This window comes from Chrysochloris asiatica, unplaced genomic scaffold, assembly GCF_000296735.1.
Source record: "Chrysochloris asiatica unplaced genomic scaffold, ChrAsi1.0 scaffold00019, whole genome shotgun sequence".
Classification (NCBI taxonomy): domain Eukaryota; kingdom Metazoa; phylum Chordata; class Mammalia; order Afrosoricida; family Chrysochloridae; genus Chrysochloris; species Chrysochloris asiatica.
In genome coordinates this window covers 11,395,937-11,414,714 of record NW_006408537.1, presented here as the reverse complement: position 1 = coordinate 11,414,714, position 18,778 = coordinate 11,395,937, and the positions used below count along the sequence as shown (strand labels likewise).

At 36.0% G+C, this 18,778-nt stretch overlaps 1 protein-coding gene and 1 pseudogene across 1 annotated transcript in view; one reads left to right on the top strand and one right to left on the bottom strand.

The window, feature by feature from the left end:
* Positions 1–18,778, top strand: part of KHDRBS2 (KH domain containing, RNA binding, signal transduction associated 2) — an 864,427-nt gene that overhangs the window by 357,014 nt on the left and 488,635 nt on the right. The window lies entirely within an intron of this gene.
* Positions 1–18,778, bottom strand: part of LOC102811185 — a 62,012-nt pseudogene that overhangs the window by 1,831 nt on the left and 41,403 nt on the right.

Sequence of the window (18,778 nt, the reverse complement as noted above, 5' to 3'; positions counted from 1 at the left end):
TAACAATTTGTGATAATATTGTAGGAATGAGAATTCCAGAACACTTAATTGTGTTCGTGTACAACCTGTACATAGACTGTTGTTAGTGCCCAGTCAGTTCAAACTCATAGTGACCCTCTATAGCATTTCTGAGGAGCAGCTGGTGAGTTTGAACCGCCAACTATGAGTTTCAAATCGACATTGAAGTCCAGCACATTAAACTGCACTGCCCCACTTAAAAAAAAAAAAATGAAATAAAATCCTCACATCTGAACCAATAGGTGACATCATGATAAACAGAGAAAATATTGAAGTTGTTGATGACTTCATTTTACTTGGATCCATAATCACAGATGCAACAATCAAGAAATTGAAGGATGCATTGCACTGAGCAAATTGTGACGATGCTGCAAAAAAATCTTTTTAAAGTGTTAAAAACCAAAGATATCTCTTTGAAGACTAAGGTGTACCTGACCCAACTCATGGATATTTCACTTACTTCATATGCATGCCGAAGGTGGACAGTGAATGAGGAAGACTAAAGAAGAACTGATGCCTTTGAATTTTAGTTTTGGCAAAGAATACTCATGTTGAATATAACATTGACTCCCAAAAGAATGAGCAAATCTGTGTTGTAAGGTGTACAGTCAGAATAACCCTTAGAAACAAAGATTACAAGACTCTGTCTCACATGTTTTATACACATTATCAGAACGGACTAGTCCCTATAGAAAGTCATCTTGTTTGGTAAAGTAGAAGGTCAGCGAAAAAGAGGAAAACCTTCAAAGAGATGAATTGGCACAGTGGCTGCAACAGTGGGTTCAAATATGATGGTGATTTTGAGGATGGTACAGAACTGAGCAGTTTCCTTCTCTTGTGCATGGAGTCACTATGATTTGGAACCCATCATGCCAAAGAACAATAGCAATCCACTGTATGTGCTTTTATTTTTGCTAGTGTGTCTAGGATGAAAATTTCAACACTAACAAATAATGCAGTCTCACAAATAATTTCTAGGCATTATTAAGTGTGATGAAGTTTTGAGATTTATTGAATTTGATTACATCACATTTTTCTACCACTAAGTAGATATTTGGGTTGAAGGTTTCAATTCACAAGTATAACCTCACAGAACCAGTAGAAGCCTAAATATCTATGTTTTCTTGTTATTTTTAAGTGCCATGAAGTTGGTTCTAAGTCCTAGTGACCCTGTATAGGGTTTCCAGAGTTGCTGGTGAGTTTGAATCGCCAGCCTTGTGTTCAGGTGCATTATCCAACATTGCCACATCAGAACTCCATGAGAAGGGAAGAAAAGGTTAATGAAGAAGAAAAGAACCATTTAAAGAAGAACTTTTTCATTGTCATTATTTGTGTTGGTTCTTTCTGGGTTTGGTTACTTAGATTAATACTTGAATTAAAAATGTACTTGAAAGTATTTTCTCCTGATGAAGGATAAAGCAACTTGAGAAGAAAGGCTAATGACTCTGTGCATAAATGGGGCCATTTATCTATGCTGACACTAGAGGAAATTATTGAAATCATCAAAGCAAGAAGGAAAATTCTCAGACAATTTAGCCTTTGTGATTCAAGAGGGATTGCTAATTGTACTTGCCTTAAGAAAAATTCAAAATGTCATTAAATCCATCTAATTTTCTGATCTGTGGGAAACAGTTCTGGCTATAATATATTGTAGGGGAAAATACAGAGAATTCCCTATCCTTTTAATCATTTTTAAATGTTTTTTTACGTACACTGTGGGTTTGTTCCCTGTTTATCCCCCCAAACATGACAAAGAAACCAGGTGGTAGATACAAGTTGAGCTATTCAGAGTTTTGTCTTGAGCTCTGGAAATTGTCATAGTAACAGAAGGAAAAATCACAGGTCCTTTGGATGAAAAATTAGTCATGGATTATACTGATTATGATGAAGATTTTAAAAGTTAAAAGTAGATAGAATTGTATAATAATGACTAAAGGAAACAGTGACTGTCCTGTGAAAATGCTGCAGTAGACACAAACCATTTACCTCAGTTTCAATCAGTTTCTCTTGCCTTTTGCAAACCTAAGAAGAACAGAAAGTGAGTTCCAAACTGAAGTCTAGCTATTTCAAGATACATAATCATGAACAAATATCTTTATATTGTTAGGCCTCATTATCTGTAACGTCAAATAGTTTAAATGAAAATTCCTACCTCTGTATTCTTGTCGTGTGTGCTCTATATTTATTAATCTACAATTATAGCCATTTACAGCATGAGAAAATGCAATGATTATGCAATTATGTAGGTTTGAAAGTAAATCATAAAATAGAAATTGCTTTGAAATGTATTTCTTGTTGCTTCGGCATCAGACATGTCCAATATTAAATCCACATCATAATTACTATTTGTCTTCATAAATGTTTCTAGCCCTTCCCTTGTACATTCTAGTTGTGCTTTGCCAATTACAGACATTTACAGTAATAAGACCAAAGTTCATAAATGGAAAAGAATAAAATAGTTATAGGTGTATTTTTTGTGTATTATTAAGAATCTTACTAAATGAAGCCAGATTTTTACTGCTTTCTTGTATAATGTGATTTATACAATTCATTACATATAAGACAGTTTTATGACCAGCTGTCAAAAATAATTACATTCAAATGAAAATATTTCTAATATTGTATAATAAGACAAAAGTAAAATCCCAGATATTTCATTTCAGAAAAGAAGTCATTTTAGAATCCATATCAAGTGTTGAATATTATTTAAGAAGGAGAGATTGTTCAGTTAATCTTTGTTATGCAAATAAAATTAGGCGGATTTCATGTTACTTAAATTACAATTTTATGTCTTTCATTACCAATGTGAATTAAATTACCTTATTTTTTTCTGCCACTCATATTCTCTCTAGCCAATAATGTTATAAAATGTTCAAGGAAAATGAGATGCAGCAATTTGTTATGTCTAGACTTCCAGGTAACTTAACTGTCATTTAGTTATTCACAGAACAATTTGGAAGTTGCATTTTGATTATTGTAAGACTCCCTTGATAAAACTAACACCTCAATTAAAAGATCCAGTTAAAAAATGGTAGGTAGAAAACCCCCTTCTAAATCTGGAAGTACATGAAAGAAAGTTTTCAGCACATTTATTCTGTATTTAGGAGGGAAAATGAAAAAGCAAAGTGTAGTTGATTCTTATCAAGCATTTATGAAACTAATATATTGAAAACTTGGAGAAAAACAATGTATGGGAACTTATTGAGAGTAAAAATTCCATTTGAGAAATAAATGGAAAAATAAGGAATACTTAACTTTAACTTCAAAAATTTGCTATTGGTACACTTTGTTGTTGCTACGTGCCATCAAGTTGGTTCCAACTCATAGCAACACCGTATGGGGTTTCCAAGGAGCAGTTGATGAGTTTGAACTGTTGACCTTGTGATTCAAATGTCCTTGTAATCCAGTACTTATATTACAGTGCCACACCAGAACTTACCATACATTTAATCCTTAGAAAGATTAATCATTAGTAGCATTCATATCACTCTGCTACAATCTACTTATTGGTTCAGATCTATCAAGCAAGACTCTATAGTAAGAATCTGGGCACTCATCAAAGCTTTGTAACCTAGGAAATGAGTTTCATATAATAGGCAAGTGGGAAATAATTCTCTCCTCATTGCTACACACCTCTTTTCTTGCTCCTGGTTTTGAAACAGTGCTTTGCCACACACTACCTCAGTTATCTTTGGTAAAGTATTTATAATCTTTGTGCCCATAAAAATAGAGGTACATTAGTGTGGTAACCCTATATGAAATGGAACCTTGGCTAGGCAATGCACTGTCAATAGATAGCCCAGACTTTCTGAGTCACTGTAAGATTTAGAAAAGATAAAATTTGTGAACAGTTCATAAAACAGTGTCTGGCTAAAAGTCAGTTCATAAAGTTGTCATTGTTGATGATGTTATCATGATCTTGATAAGTTTGGACAGTGGAAGTATCAGGGACAGACAACATGGCACTCTGTGTGCAGGGACAAGCATTCATATTATTTCAACTAGCTTTCTGGGTTGTAACTTTGAACAAGAACAACAACAAAGTTAGAAGTATCTTAGAACTCTCAGAAATATTTTGGTGAGAAAAAAAAGGAGAACACCCTTTATTGCCTTTATTGTGGGAGCCTCAGTAATCCTGTAGGGCAAAATAGAGGTGTAACAAGAGATTTTGGGATTATTGTTGTTAATTTGAAGATTGTTTTTAAAGCACAGATTGGTAAAATATAGCATACATTGCTATCTTGGTCTTCTCTACACCCACCTCAAACCCCTTTTGCTGTGAAGGCTGGGAAGCTAACCTGTCTTTTATAAATTCGCTTGCATGTTAGGGGGAGCACACGAGCACAAATTATACATACCCACAGGAGTTTAGAAGTAGCTATGGGGATGCAGACTCATGCTCTGACAAGTATGCTGGTGAAAGATCTGTATTTTAGGGAGTGACTGGAAGAATTTTTGGAAACCCTTGATATTGTGATCTGGGCTAAAAGGTATGAGACATTGCACCAGCACAATTGAGTGATGACTGGATTGTGTTTTTCAATGGTACTATAAAGTATGCTGAAATTGTCATATAAACGTAGATGTGGATACAGATGAGGAACCCACTTGTCTCAATGATTAAGTTCTTGGTTACTAAAAGGAGCTCTAGTTAGCATAGTGGTTACGAATCGGGCTGTGAACCGCAAGGTCAGCAGTTTGAAACTACCAGCTGTTCCGCGGGAGAAACATGATGCTTTCTGCTCCCGTAAAGCCTCAGAAACCCTGTACATGGGTGCTATGAGTCAGAACTGACTCCACGGCACAGAATAACAACAACAACTAATGGAAAGATGAGAGGTTCAAACCCACCAACTGCTCCATAAGCGAAAGACCTGTTCATCTGCTCCACTAAAGGTTCCACGTTAGCAAATTGTATAGCGTAGTTCTTCTCTTTCATATAGGGACACTATGAGTTGGAATTGATTTGATGTCAGACAATAACAGACAAGTATTATATATAGAGAGAGATCTGGTGCTGCTGTAGGATAAACACTAGACTGCTAATTGCAAGGTCTGCAGTTCCAACCTATTAATGACTCTGCAGGAGAAAGAGGAGGCATTTACAGATTTGGAAACAACTGTAAAGGGTTGCTATGAGTTGGAATCAACTTAGTAGTGGTAATGGGTTGGGTTGGGTTTCTTGGTATAGATATGTATGTTGTTGTTGTTAAGTGCCATAAAGCCATACAGCAACCCTGTATAGGGTTTCCGAGGAACGACTGGGGAGCTTGAACCACCAAACTTGCAGTTCAAACTGGCTTTGCAGTCTGGCGCATTAACCCACAGCGCCACATCAGGACTCCATAGATATGTATAGATATACATATAATAATATAGATATAGAAAGTTATATTGATAATTTAAAATCAAGATACTGGTGTGATAAAAATAATTTTTAGTCAAAATTAGCACCTGATTCTATCAGAGTTTCAATTAGTTGAATATAGTATTAACATTCATTCAATTTGGCAATAAAAATAAATTTGATTAAATTCAAAAAATAAAATGATCTGCTAAGCAAATAAAAGTAATTGAGTTTTTGTGTCGTGTTTTGGTTTGTTTCTCATTTAAATAATTCTATTTGCTCACGGAGTTATTATGATTCAAGGGTTGACTCACTGACAGCTAACAACAACATTAAGTACTTTTTTATATCAGATACTATTTATACATATAATTTAGTTTAATCTTAACAACTTTATGTGAAAAGTTCCTGATTTACAGATATGAAAATTAAGTCTTAAAAAACTTAAAGCGATTAACCATGGTCACAGACTAACAAATGATAGAGCAGTTGTGTGAACGTAGGCAGTATGCTTTAGACCTTGTACTTTATATGGCCTCATTTTTAAAGTAATATAATATAACACAATAATAATAATTACTATGATAATTTCAATAAATTGGCTTTGCTTTGACTTTAAATTGTATTAAGCACATAGAGTTCAGATAATAGCATAATAATGAGTACAATTTTGATACAATTTAGCTCTGTTATTATTTTAAATTATAATGGGGTTAACTTTTTGAGAACTTAAAATATGTCTTCATTGCAACTTAATCAAATTCTATGAGACAATTATGATTAATGCATTTAAGGACTACCATGTTTGAAATAATTGAGCTAGATTATCAATGATTACTTTTCAAGTAGACTATTAAAATAAGAAAAACCTTTCTATAAATTCTGCTTAATTTTATGACTATGTAGAAATTGTATTTCTAAAGTTGGTTTGTGTCTCACAGCTTTCTCTTCTGGCTGTTGAAAGATAAAACATTGCCTGTAACCTTGAAATGAAAGTGCCCTTTGGATCTTTGAGATTAAAGCCCCTAATTTGATTCTGCAGTAAACATATTTCTAAAATGAAGACACTATTAAACTACTAAGAGCACAATTCTTAGGGTCATTTCAGACCACATTCGTTTTCTACTCTACCATTCATTTATTCAACTTATATTCATCAACAACTGTCCATGCTTCACCTCTTCTAGAATCTAGTTGTCTAAATAAGACAAACAACAAGACAACCTCTATTTTAGAATCTGTCTTGTCTAAACAAGACAAACAACTTCCCTGCTTTCAATGAATGTAAATTCTAATTTGGGAGTGGAATAAAAGAGTATGAAAATATGTAAGCAAGCAAGAAAATAAGAAAACATTCGATTGAGATAAGGGCTATGTTGTTGCTAGTTGATTTTCAATCAACTCTGATTCGTGACAACCTTGTGTGATAGAGACTGAAACATTCTGCAGTCCTGTGCCATCTTTATGATCATTGGCATGTTTGAGTCCACTGTTGTGACTCTTGGGTCAATCCATTGCGTGGAGGGTTTACATCGTTCTCTCTGACCCTACATTTTACCAAACATAATATTATTTGTTTTTTAACAATTGATCTTTCCTGATGATGTGTCCAAAGTAAGCTCGCTAAAGTCACATCATCCTCTCGTCTAAGGAGCATTCTGGTTGTATTTTTTCTACGATTGATATGTTTATATGTCCGACTTGTTGTTACTAGGTGCTGTAGAGTCAATTCTGACTCACAGTGACCTGATAAAAGGTTTCCTAGGAGTGGCTGGTGAGTTTGAACTGCAACAATCCACATTATATTCACTATTCTTCATCAATGGCACAATTTGAAGGCAGAGTGATATAAAAGGAAGTATGTAAGTGTTATAGTAAGAATTCTTGATTGACTATTCCAGATAGGGTGATCAAAACTACCTCATAGAGGTAGTACCATTTAAGTTAACACAATAAACTGAGTAACAAGAAGGAGCCACTCACATGAGGGTCAGGGAAAGAACATTCCAGAAAGAAGGGAAGACCTAATGCAAAGTCTGACATGAGGACAATTGCTCTGCTTAGTGTGAGACATTTAAATTGGTTTTCCTTGAATTTAGTGAGTAAAAAAGGAAATGTCACAAGATTAAGAACGTTGGCACATTTCTAGACCAAGTAGGTTATTTAAGCCATTGTAAGAATGACATGAGGCAGTGTCTGAGTTCATCTAACTTCAAAAGGAGGAAGGAGAACCAACTCAACGTAAGCCCAACTTCTATTCCTGAGGCAGATATCAGGCATACCTGCACCCTCCAGACTTCTTTACCAATTTTCAAACCAACCTTTCCTCCTAATATACTCTCTGTCTCTTTGCTGGGCTTGAAAATTCATTGCAATAGAACTCACAGACAATACTCATGATTTGGGAATTTATTAAAGAAAGTTGTTGTCGATATGAGCCCTCAAGTTATTTCTGATTCATAACTATGCTGTATAGGGTTTCCAAGGAGCAGCTTGTGGGTTTGGTTTGAACTGCTAACTTTGTGGTTACCTGTCCAGTGATTATGCTGCAGTGCCATGCCAGAACTCCATTAGAAAACTAACAGTTTATAATTCAAGATCAGAAATGCTGAGGATACAATTCTTCCAGTTGGAAACACTGCTTCTCAGTTATGCTCACAGGCATATCTCTCTCTGGCCCTTGACTTCTCAGCCAAATGTTACCTTGGTCCCTACCCTGCCTTGGCAGTGTTACAAAACCTTTTTAGCACTGCTGATTCATATCTGAAAGAGCACACCACTGCCCTATGCCTCAGCCTAAAGGTGCATACCTCTAGATCCATGGATTAGCAAACCTAACTCCCCCAGTGAAGTGTTTGGAGGCTCTTTACTCCACTTGTGAGACACCTACCCAAACACACTCATCTTTTCTTGCTGTATAGGCAGGGAAGCCCACTGCTGGTCTCTGTCTCATGCTGTTGGTTCTTATGCCTCTGCTGCCACTGCTTCTACACCACTTCACTGGTGCTTCTTTGGTGTTACAGCCCTCTGTCTCCTGACTCAGTGCACGGACATCTCAGGGTCCAAAGAATGCACTCCACTCCTGGTTTTGCATTCTTGATGGTAGTGACGTTTCCTGATCCTGTCTCTGAAATGGTTCATTTTAAACCCAGCAAGATGAAAAACTGACCAGTCTGCTCATTAAAGTCCCATACACCCAATTTGCATGGTCCACCCAGTCATTTGGTGGGAGTTACAAAGACTGTGCCTAGAAGGGCCATGTTAAGTAATTAAGCCAGAAATTAAATAATTAAGCCTTACTCATATTGAAGGACTTTTTTTTCTATTCCTAGCTTGTTGGGTGCTTTTTATCATGAAGGGATGTTGAATTTTGTCCAAGTATTCATCTTGAAGGAATTTTCTTCTATTCCTAGCTTATTGGATGCTTGTATCATGAACAGATGTTGAATTTTATGTAATGCTTTTTCTACATTGATTGAGATGATCTGTGTTTGTTTTCCTTTCTACTCTTAATGTGGTCTAATTTATTGATTAATTTTCTATTGTTGAACCACCCTTGAATTCCTGTGATAAAATATGTTTTGAGAATAGAATGTACAAACTCTATGTAGTTAGCGGAGGAGAATAATCGAGTTAATACTGAATTCTGAAAGAAATATAAACAATTTCTATTAGGAGGCCCTGCTGTAAAAAAAGCACTGGACCCCAAGGTTAGTTTAAACCTCAAGGTCGACAGTTCACACCCTCCAGCTGCTCCTTGAAACCCTATACAGATTTGCCATGAGTTGGAACTGACTTGACTGCACTTAACAACAACAACATAGCTGCCCTAATAAAGTTTAGTTTTAGATGCCTGGCAATCTAGGGACATGGGAAAAAGCTAGTAAATTGATTTTAGATGCCATTACTCATTTGCCTTTTCTTATGTGAATGCCTCCTGCCACTTTCATCTTTTGTGTTTATGTGAATATGACCTAAATATGTTTCTAGGTAACTTAAAAATTGTGCTATATTTAGAAGTAGTTTTAATAATTTTAACTATATCTTCTGAACTTCCTGTCATATCATATATTTATGTTGTATGATCTTTGAGAGGTCTGGTATCAAACATAATCATCATGACAATTTCTAAAAAGTCATTACTAATAAAAATAGGACATAACTACTCTGGAGTGGTAAAAAGTATGCATGCTAACAAGAATACTAATGTTCCTACCATCTTTGAACCTAATGTTGACACTAAGTTTCCTGCAGTAATTTGGTATAATTCTTTAGTAAAAAAGAGAATCCATACTAGTTCTTTCAGGGAGAAAAATATTTTCCTGGTATTAAATTATGAAAGAATTTCCCCAACTTGAATGCTACTTATTATGTATTGAATTGCAGCATTTACTTGTATTGACATATTTAATTAACTCAATGAATATTGTTCAAACTGTGTTTGAATGGCAAAATCATTCATTATTAACTTGCATGCCTCCCTTTCTCACTTTACCATCCCTGGCCTTTCCATGAAAAGGTATCTGTGATTTTTATCTGCTTTTAATATAGCAGGGTGGTGTGAGGAGTGGAAAGATTACTTTGAAGTTTGGCTGATAAAATTTGATTTTAATTATTTCACAATGCTGTTTTTTAAACATGTAGTTTAAACGTGGACAGAAATTTTTTTTTTTTTTGCCTCTGAAAAATCTTTATTTAAAAAAGCATTATATCATGAAATTTGGGGAGTGTGGTGGCTCTGTAGTATAAACACTGGACTGCGAACCACAAGGTCAAGCGTTCGAGCCTACCGATGCTTCTGTGCTTCTCAGAAAAGATGAGGCTTTATGCTACCACAAAAATTAGTCTCAAAAACCCTATACAGGGTCACTAGAGTCTGAACCGACTCGACACCACTTGACAACAATAATCATTTAATGTTACTCGTTGATTGAATTTCACTAAGCTACATAATTGTGTACTTTCTCTTTTTATGTGCATTATATTATTACTTTGCAATGTTGATTCTTAGTATAGTGTTCATGTTTGTAAATTATGTCACTTGATTTTAATTTTATGACAAATGTGTCAGCATTACAAGAGGAATTAAAAAAGCGTGGTTCTAACTGATTCATTCTACATTCCATGCACTCTTAACTTCAACATTTCTGATTCTGAACAGATGGTAGATCAATTCTAATAATTTATTTTTCACACCAGCCTGGTTCTACATTTTTAGAGGAAGTGTAACTTATCAAAATGTTACTGTCATTTTGTGTATGCTTATTATTTAATAATGATCTCTTTATTAGAAACCACAAAGTGAATAAATAGGAAGAAAACAAAAACACAACTATTTTCAGGTAAATAGGAAAAAATCCCAAAAACTTTAAATTGAAAATGTGAACTAAGAGGAACAGATGTGTTTATTTTTGGAGCAATACAGATGGTCTGCATAGGTCTCATTTTTTTGTTGTTGTTTATTGATTTATCTTTATTTTCAAAAGGTAAAGATCAAAAGAGCAAAAAATTGGGATATGCACTATGTCACTAACAATTTAATTAAAACCCACAAATTAATATATTAACGAAAACTAGTAAAAGTTATCTTTGACATTCATCATATTGTCTTCGTGTTTTGCAATTATCAATTGAAGTTTAAATATAGGCTTTGATATTTTGTTCATAAAATATTCCTATATGACATATACCTAAAAACCAGTTACATTAGAAATTTTATTTTTAAGAATTGGGATTGCGAATTGTAAGAAGTCTGTAGATTTCTAAACTTGATTTAAAGGTAGCTATAGGGTGGACAAGAAGACAAGAAAGAAGGAAAAGGTCAAAATGAATGTCAGAAGAGACACTGAAACTTGCTCTCCAGCATAGAGATGCTAAAGCAAATGGAAGAAATGAGGAGGTCCAAGAGCTGAACAGAAAATTTCAAAGATCAGCTCGAGAAAATAAAGCCAAATATTACAACAAAATGTGCAAAGATCTGAATCAGAAAACCAAAAAGGAAGAACACAGTCAGCATTTCTCAAGCTGGCGGAACTGAAGAAAACATTCAAGCTTAGATTTTCCTTATTCAAAGATTCTCTATGCAAATTATTGAATGATGCAGAAAACATCAAGGAAAGATGGATGGGATACACAGTCACTGTATCAAAAAGAAATGGTTAATGATCCACCGTTTCAAGAGGTAGCATAAGATCAAGAGCCAATGATACTGAATGAGAAAGTCCAAGTTATATTAAAGGAATTGACAAAGAACAAGGCACCAGGAATTGATGGAATAAAAATTGAAATCTTTCAAGAAAGCAAGGTGGCAAAGGAGGCACTCACTCATCTCTGCCAAGAAATTTGGATGACAACTATCTGGCCGACTGATTGGAAGAAATCCATATTTGTGACCATTCCAAAGAGAGGTTACCCAAAGGAATGCGGAACTAATCAGGCAATCTCTTTGATATCCATGTGAGTAAAGAGTTGCTAAAGGTAATACAAAAACAGCTACAATCATACATTGACAGAGAACTTCCAGAGGTTCAAGCTGGATTCAGAAGAGGCCGTGGAATGAGAGATATCATTGCTGATGTCTGAAGGATCTTGGCTGAAAGCAGAGAATATCAGAAAGATGTTTACCTGTGCTTTATTGACTACACAAGGCTTTCGATTGTGTGGATCATGACAAGCTATGGACAACATTGAGAAGTATGAGTATTCCGAAAAACTTAATTGTACTCATGAGGAATCTGTACCTGGACTAAGAAGTAGTTGTTCAAACAGAACATGGGAACACTGAATGGTCTAAAATTAAGAAAGGTGTGTGACAAGGTCTTATTCTTTCACCATACTTATTCAATCTGTATGCTAAGCAAATAATACCAGAAGCTGGGTTCAATGAAGAAAAACGTGGTATCAGGATTGGAGGAAGAGTCATTAACAACCTGCGATATGCAGGTGATACAACCTTGCTTGCTGAAAGTGAAGAGGAGTTAAATCACTTACTGATGAAAATCAAAGAGCACAGCCTTCGGTATGGATTACAAATCAATGTAAAGAAAACAAAAATCCTCACCACTGAATCAATAAAACAACATTCTTATCAATGGAGAAAAAAAGTTATTACATACATCATTCTTCTTGGATCAACTATCAACATTCACGGAAGCAGCAGTCAAGAAATCCAAGGATGTATTGCATTATGCAAATCTACTGCACAAGAACTTTCTCACGTGTTGGAGAGCAAAGATGTGAGCTTGAGGACAAAAGTGCACCTCACCCAAGCCATGGTATTTTCAATAACCTCATATATGCATGGGAAAGCTGGACAGTGAATAAGGAAGACCGTAGAATTGATGGTTTTGAGTTATGGTGTTGGAGGAGAATATTGGAAGTGCCATAGGCTGCCAAAAGAACCAATAGATCTGTTTTGGAAGAAGTACAGTCAGAGTACTCCTTGGAGGCCAAGATGGCCAAACTTTGTCTCTCATAGTTTGGACATATTGTCAGGTGGGACCAGTCTCTGGAGAAGGATATCATGTTTGGTAAGGGGATGATCAGAGAAAAAAAGGTAGACCCCCAACGAGATGGATTGACCAAGTGACAGCATCAATGGATTCAAGCATGGCAACAGTAGTGAGTTTGACCCAGGATCTGGCAGTGTTTCATTCTGCTGTGTATAATAAGGTCGCTATGGGTTGGTACCGACTCAATGGCACGTAACAACAACAACAACATAGAGTGGAGGGTCAGAGGAAAAACCCCAGCAAGATGGATTGGCAAATTAGCAGCATCAATGGGCTCAAGTGTGGCAATGATAGGTTGGCCCAGGATTGGGCAGTATTTCGTTGTTGTGCATGCTGTGTCGGTACTGACTCTATAGGACCTAACAACAACAACAGCAGCATATATTAAATTAGAGTCCTGGTGTGGCACTGTGGGCTAATGCATCAGACTGCAAAGTCATTTGAACTGCAAGGTTGATAGTTCAAGCTCACCAGCAGGTTCTTGGAAACCTTATACAGTGTAGCTATGGGTCGGAATCGACACAACAGCACTTAATAACAACAACAGCAAATATATTAAATTAAAAAACAAGTCTACTTCCTTATTATAAACCTTTTGTCTTGATGCTCAATGATTGATATAATTTATCTGAATCACTTTTGAGAATAAATAACATAGAGTCAGAAATCTCCAAAACAACAAGTTGGCAGATAAGAATTAAAAATAGATATTTCTTTGTCTTTGTTCCCTTCCCCTCTATCTCAAATAACACCTTAACAGTCCTTCTAATGTCTCTCCATTAGGACTTATCCAACATTTACCAACTGTGATTTTAATTTAGATTTCATTGTGATAGAAAATATATAGCAAAGCATTTTCCATTTAAACTAATTGTATTTAAACCAGTTCCAAATGGATACTAAACAGAAACTCAGTACCCATTAAGACGAAGCCCTCTTTCCAACTCGTCCCAGTTCCCTTTGTACATTGTCTATTTTGGAACTGCATATAAATAGGATCATACACTATTTGTCCTCTTGCTCTGACTTATTTCACACATATTTTCAAGATTCATCCATGCCGTAGCATGTATCAGAACATTATTTTTCTTTACAGCTGATTAGTATTTCATTTTATTTATACAACACATTTTGTTTGTCCAGTCATCTGGTGGTATTTTGGTGTGATGCTGTAGGGTAAACATTGGACAGCTAATGGCAAGGTTGGCAGTTTAAGCCCACCATTTGCTCCTCAGAAACCCTATACAGGGTCGCTATAAGTCTGAACCAATTTGATGGCACTTAACAACAATTCATTTGTTGAGGGACACTTGAACAGTTTCCACCTTTAGGCTGTTGTGAATAATATTGCAATGAGCACAAGTATAACAAATACATGTTTGACTTTCTGATCTTTATTTTACAGCTTCAAGTTACTTTCTACTTGTTTTCAATCTGAATACCTTTGGTATTCCAATAAAGTGGAAAAGGGGACTGCATTCAGTGTTTAAACCTTACAGAGTCATGTGAAGCTAAAAGTCTACATTTTATTTGAATTATATGACCCTTATGGCAAGCATTATTTAGAAAATTGTGAATATTTAAGTGAAAATTCTTGTGAATAAAATTGTGCAGCATTTCAATCATAGTTTGTTTTTTTTTTAACTTTTTCATTTGAAGTACTGTCTCCATGCCTACATATTGTCAATACTTGTCACTATGTAATATACAAAGTTAGAAATTCTGATCAGAATTCATCTATAGAATATTTGATAAAATTTTCAGTAACAAATGTTGTTGTTAAGTGTCATTGAGAAGGTTCCAGCTCATCGTGATCCATATAGGGTTGCTGAGATTATCTAGTTTGAACCTGTGACCTTTCAGTTCATACCTCCCTTGGGGTTCAGTGACGATCCAACAGTGCTATACTGGGAATGATTCTGACTTCTACAGGCCCTATGCATAACAAATCAAAATACTGCCTGATCGATCATGTGCTGTCCTCACAATCCTCACAATTGTTATGTTTGTTTGCCCATTGTGCTACCAGTGTGTCAGTCCATCTCATTGGGGCTCTTCCTCTTTTTCATCAACATTGCTCTTCAAAGCATGATGTCATTCTCCAAGGACTAGTCCTTCCTGCAAAGATGTGCAAAGTACAAGTCACAAAGTCTTCCATCATGGTTTCTAAGAAACATTCTGGCTGTACTTTTTCCAAGACAGATTTATTTGTTCTTCTAGAAGTCCATTGTACTTGAAGCATTTTTGTCAGCACCTTTAGTGTTCTTTATTCATAGTCCAACTTTCACATGCATATAAAGCAATTGAAAATACCATGGTTTGGGTTGTAAGACCTTGATCCTCAAACTAACATCTTTGCTCTTAAACACTTTGAAGAGCTCTTTTGTAGATTTGTCTAATGTAATTCATCCTTTGATTTCTTGACTGCTTCTTCTGTGAGTGTAGATTGTGGATCCAAGCACCATGAAATATTGAAAAATCCAATCTTTTCTCCATTGAGCATGGTGTTATTTATTGGTCCATTTGTGAGGATTTTTATTTTCTTTACACTGAGTTGTAATTCATGCTGAAGGATGTAGTCATTTATCTACAACAGTATTTTAAAGTTCTCTTTGTTCCAGCAAGCAAAGCTTTGTCATCTGCATATTGGAGGTTGTTAATGAGATCTCCTGCAATCCTGTTGTCATGTTCATCTTAATATAATTCAGCTTCTTAGGTTACTTAAGCAGAGTTATTGTTTTTGTTAAGTGTCATTGAGTCAATTCCAACTCAAGGCAACCCTGTAAAGAGTTTCTGAGGATTGGCTGAACCTTGGGATTCAAATGGACATTGTGGTCTAGTTCTTATTCTGCAGTGTCATGCCAACATACAGATTGCATAATTATGGTGAAAAGAAACAACTCTGATGCACACTATTCCTGATCTTAAGCCATTCAGTATCCTCTTATTCTGTACAAACAATTGCCTCTTGGCCTGTGAACAAATTCCTCATGAGCACAATTAAGTATTTTGGAATATCCATTCTTCAAAATATTATTAATAGTTTGTTATGATACACATAGTCAAATGCTTTTGCATAGTTAATAAATCATAAATAAACATCTTTCTGGTATTCTCTGCTCTCAGCCAAGATCTATCTGATGTCAGCAATGATAGCCAAAGTGCTACATTCTATTTTGAATCTGGCTTGAATTGTTGGCAGTTCCCTGTCCACGGACTGCTGCAACCATTTTTTAATTACTCTCCACAAAATTTGATTTGCATGTGGTATTAATTATATTGTTAGATGATTTCCACATTCAGTTGGATCACCTTTCTTTAGAATGGATATAAATATGGATGTCTCCCCAATTTCTTGGCCAGCTGTCTGTCTTCAAAATGTCTTGTTATAGGTGAATGAGTGACTGTAGCTCTGCATCAGTTTGTTGGAAAATTTCAATGACAACTCCAAAAATTCTTGGAACCTTGTTTCTTGCCAATGCCTTCAGCACAGCTTGACTGTTGTCTTACTTCTTCAGTGCTGCTATAACAGAAATAGGACCAGTGGATGGTTCTGACAAACAGAAAGTTATTCTTTCACAGTGTGTTGTTGTTGTTCTGTGTCATTGAGTTGATTAGGACCCGTAGCAACCCTATATAGGGTTTCCAAGGAGCAGCTGGTGAGCTTGAACCATCGACCTTGCAGTTCAAATGACTTTTCAGTCTAATGCATTAGACCACAGCGCCACACAGTTTAGGAGACTGGAATTCCAAATTGAGAGCCCTGGCTCTGCATAAGGTCTTTGTCTCCTTTCAGCATCTGTAGGCACAGCATTCCTTGAACATCTCCATGTATTTTGGCATCCATCTTTCCCTGGATCTAGGAGCTTCACAGTGCAGGGACCCTGGGTCCAAAGGATGAACTCTACTTTGCCTCATCTTTCATGATAGTAGAAGGTACCTCTCTCTGTACTTTTATCTCTTGTATGATAAAAGGTGTTGCATGTCACACCTTTGTGAATCTCCCATGCATCAGGTCAGGGTAGTGGTAAGGTTAAGGGTGGTCCATCCTACCCTTACCTGTGCTTTATTGAGTACGCAAAGGCTTTCGATTGTGTGGGTCATGACAAGTTATGGACAACACTGGGAAGAATGAGTATTCTGGAACACTTGATTGTGCTAATGAGGAACCTGAACATAGACTAAGAGGCAGCTGTTTGAACAGACCGAAGGATCACTGAATGATTTAAGATTAGAAAAGGTATGTGCCAGATTTGTATTCTTTCACCATATGTATTCAATCTGTATTCTGCATAAATAATCTGAGAAGCTGAATTATATGAAGAGAACTGTAGCATCCGGATTGGAGAAAGACTCATTAATAACCTGTGACATGCAGATGGTACAACCTTGCTTGCTGAAGCATATCGAAGACCACAGCCTCCAGTATGGATTGCAACTCAATGTAAGGAAAAAAGAAAGAAAGAAACAAACAAAAAACTCCTCACCACTGGTCCAATAAACAACATCCATATAAATGGAGAAAAGATTTCAGTTGTCAAAGACTTCCATCAAGACTCATGGACAGCAGTTAAGAAATTAAACATTGTATTGCGTTAGGCAAATCTGCTGCACAAGACCTCTTTAAAGTGTTGAACAGTAAAGATGTCAGTTTGAGAACTAAAACATGCTTGACCCAAGCCATGATATTTTCAGTAACCTCATATGCATGTGAAAGTTGGACAGTCAATAAGGAAGACCATAGAATAATTGATTCATTTGAGTTATGGTGTTGGAGGTGAATATTAAAGGTACCATGGACTGCCAAAAGAACAAACAGATCTGTGTTGGAAGAAATACAGCCAGAGTGCTCCTTGGAGGCCAGGATGGCCAGACTGTGTCTCTTATGCTTCAGACATATTGTCAGGAGAGACCAGTCCCTGGAGAAGGATATCATGTTTGGTAAAGTGGAGAGTTGGAGCAAAAGATGAAGACTCCCAATGAGCTAGATTGACACAGTGGTGGCAGCGATGGGCTCTGGCTTAGCAACAGTTGTAAGGTTGTCTCAGGATTGGACAATATTTTGTTCTGTTGTGCATAGGGTCGCTATGAGTTGGTACCAACTCTATGGCAACTAACAACCACAGCATCCGACCCTTAATCCTTTTATTGTTTTATCACATCAAATTGCATCATGGGGGATCATCACATAACTCCCAAACTATTGAGAATCTTGGTCCAGTGAAATTGCCATGTATTTGTGGTGGGGCACACAGTTCAATCCATTACAGTCTTCTTCCTTAAGTACAATCACATGCTATATAGTACAATCTTGATCGTATGCTAACTCTTGAAATGATTCAACAGTAACCAATTCTTTTTGGTACAGTGTCTCTGTATATTTTTTAAATCTTCTTATGATGCTTCCTGAATCATTCAATAATTTGTCCATGTAATTCTTTAATACTTTAATATTACCTGAGGCGTGGATTTTTTCCTTCAGTTATTTCAGCTTGAGAAATGCCGAACATGTTCTTCTCTTTGGATTTTTGGTAACTCCAGGTCATTCATTATAATACTTTACTTTGTCTTCTTGAACTGCTCTTTGAAATTTTCTTTTTAGCTCTCTTATATCATTATTTTTTCCAGTCACAGTAGTTTCTCTCTATTCAAGAACAAATTTTTTAGAGTCTATTTTGGCATCCATTTTGATCTTTTCTTTGTTTCCTGTTTTTTCTATGTTTTAATTTCTTCATGTATGATGTTTTTTGTATCACCCACAACTCTTTTGGTTTTCTGGATCTCGGATGTCTAATGCATTAAATCTGTTCTTGAGATGGCCTCTAAATTCAAGTGGTAGCAGCGTGCCGCGGAGTTAGTTCAAATTCATAACGACCCTGAATAGGGTTTCTGAAGCTGTAAA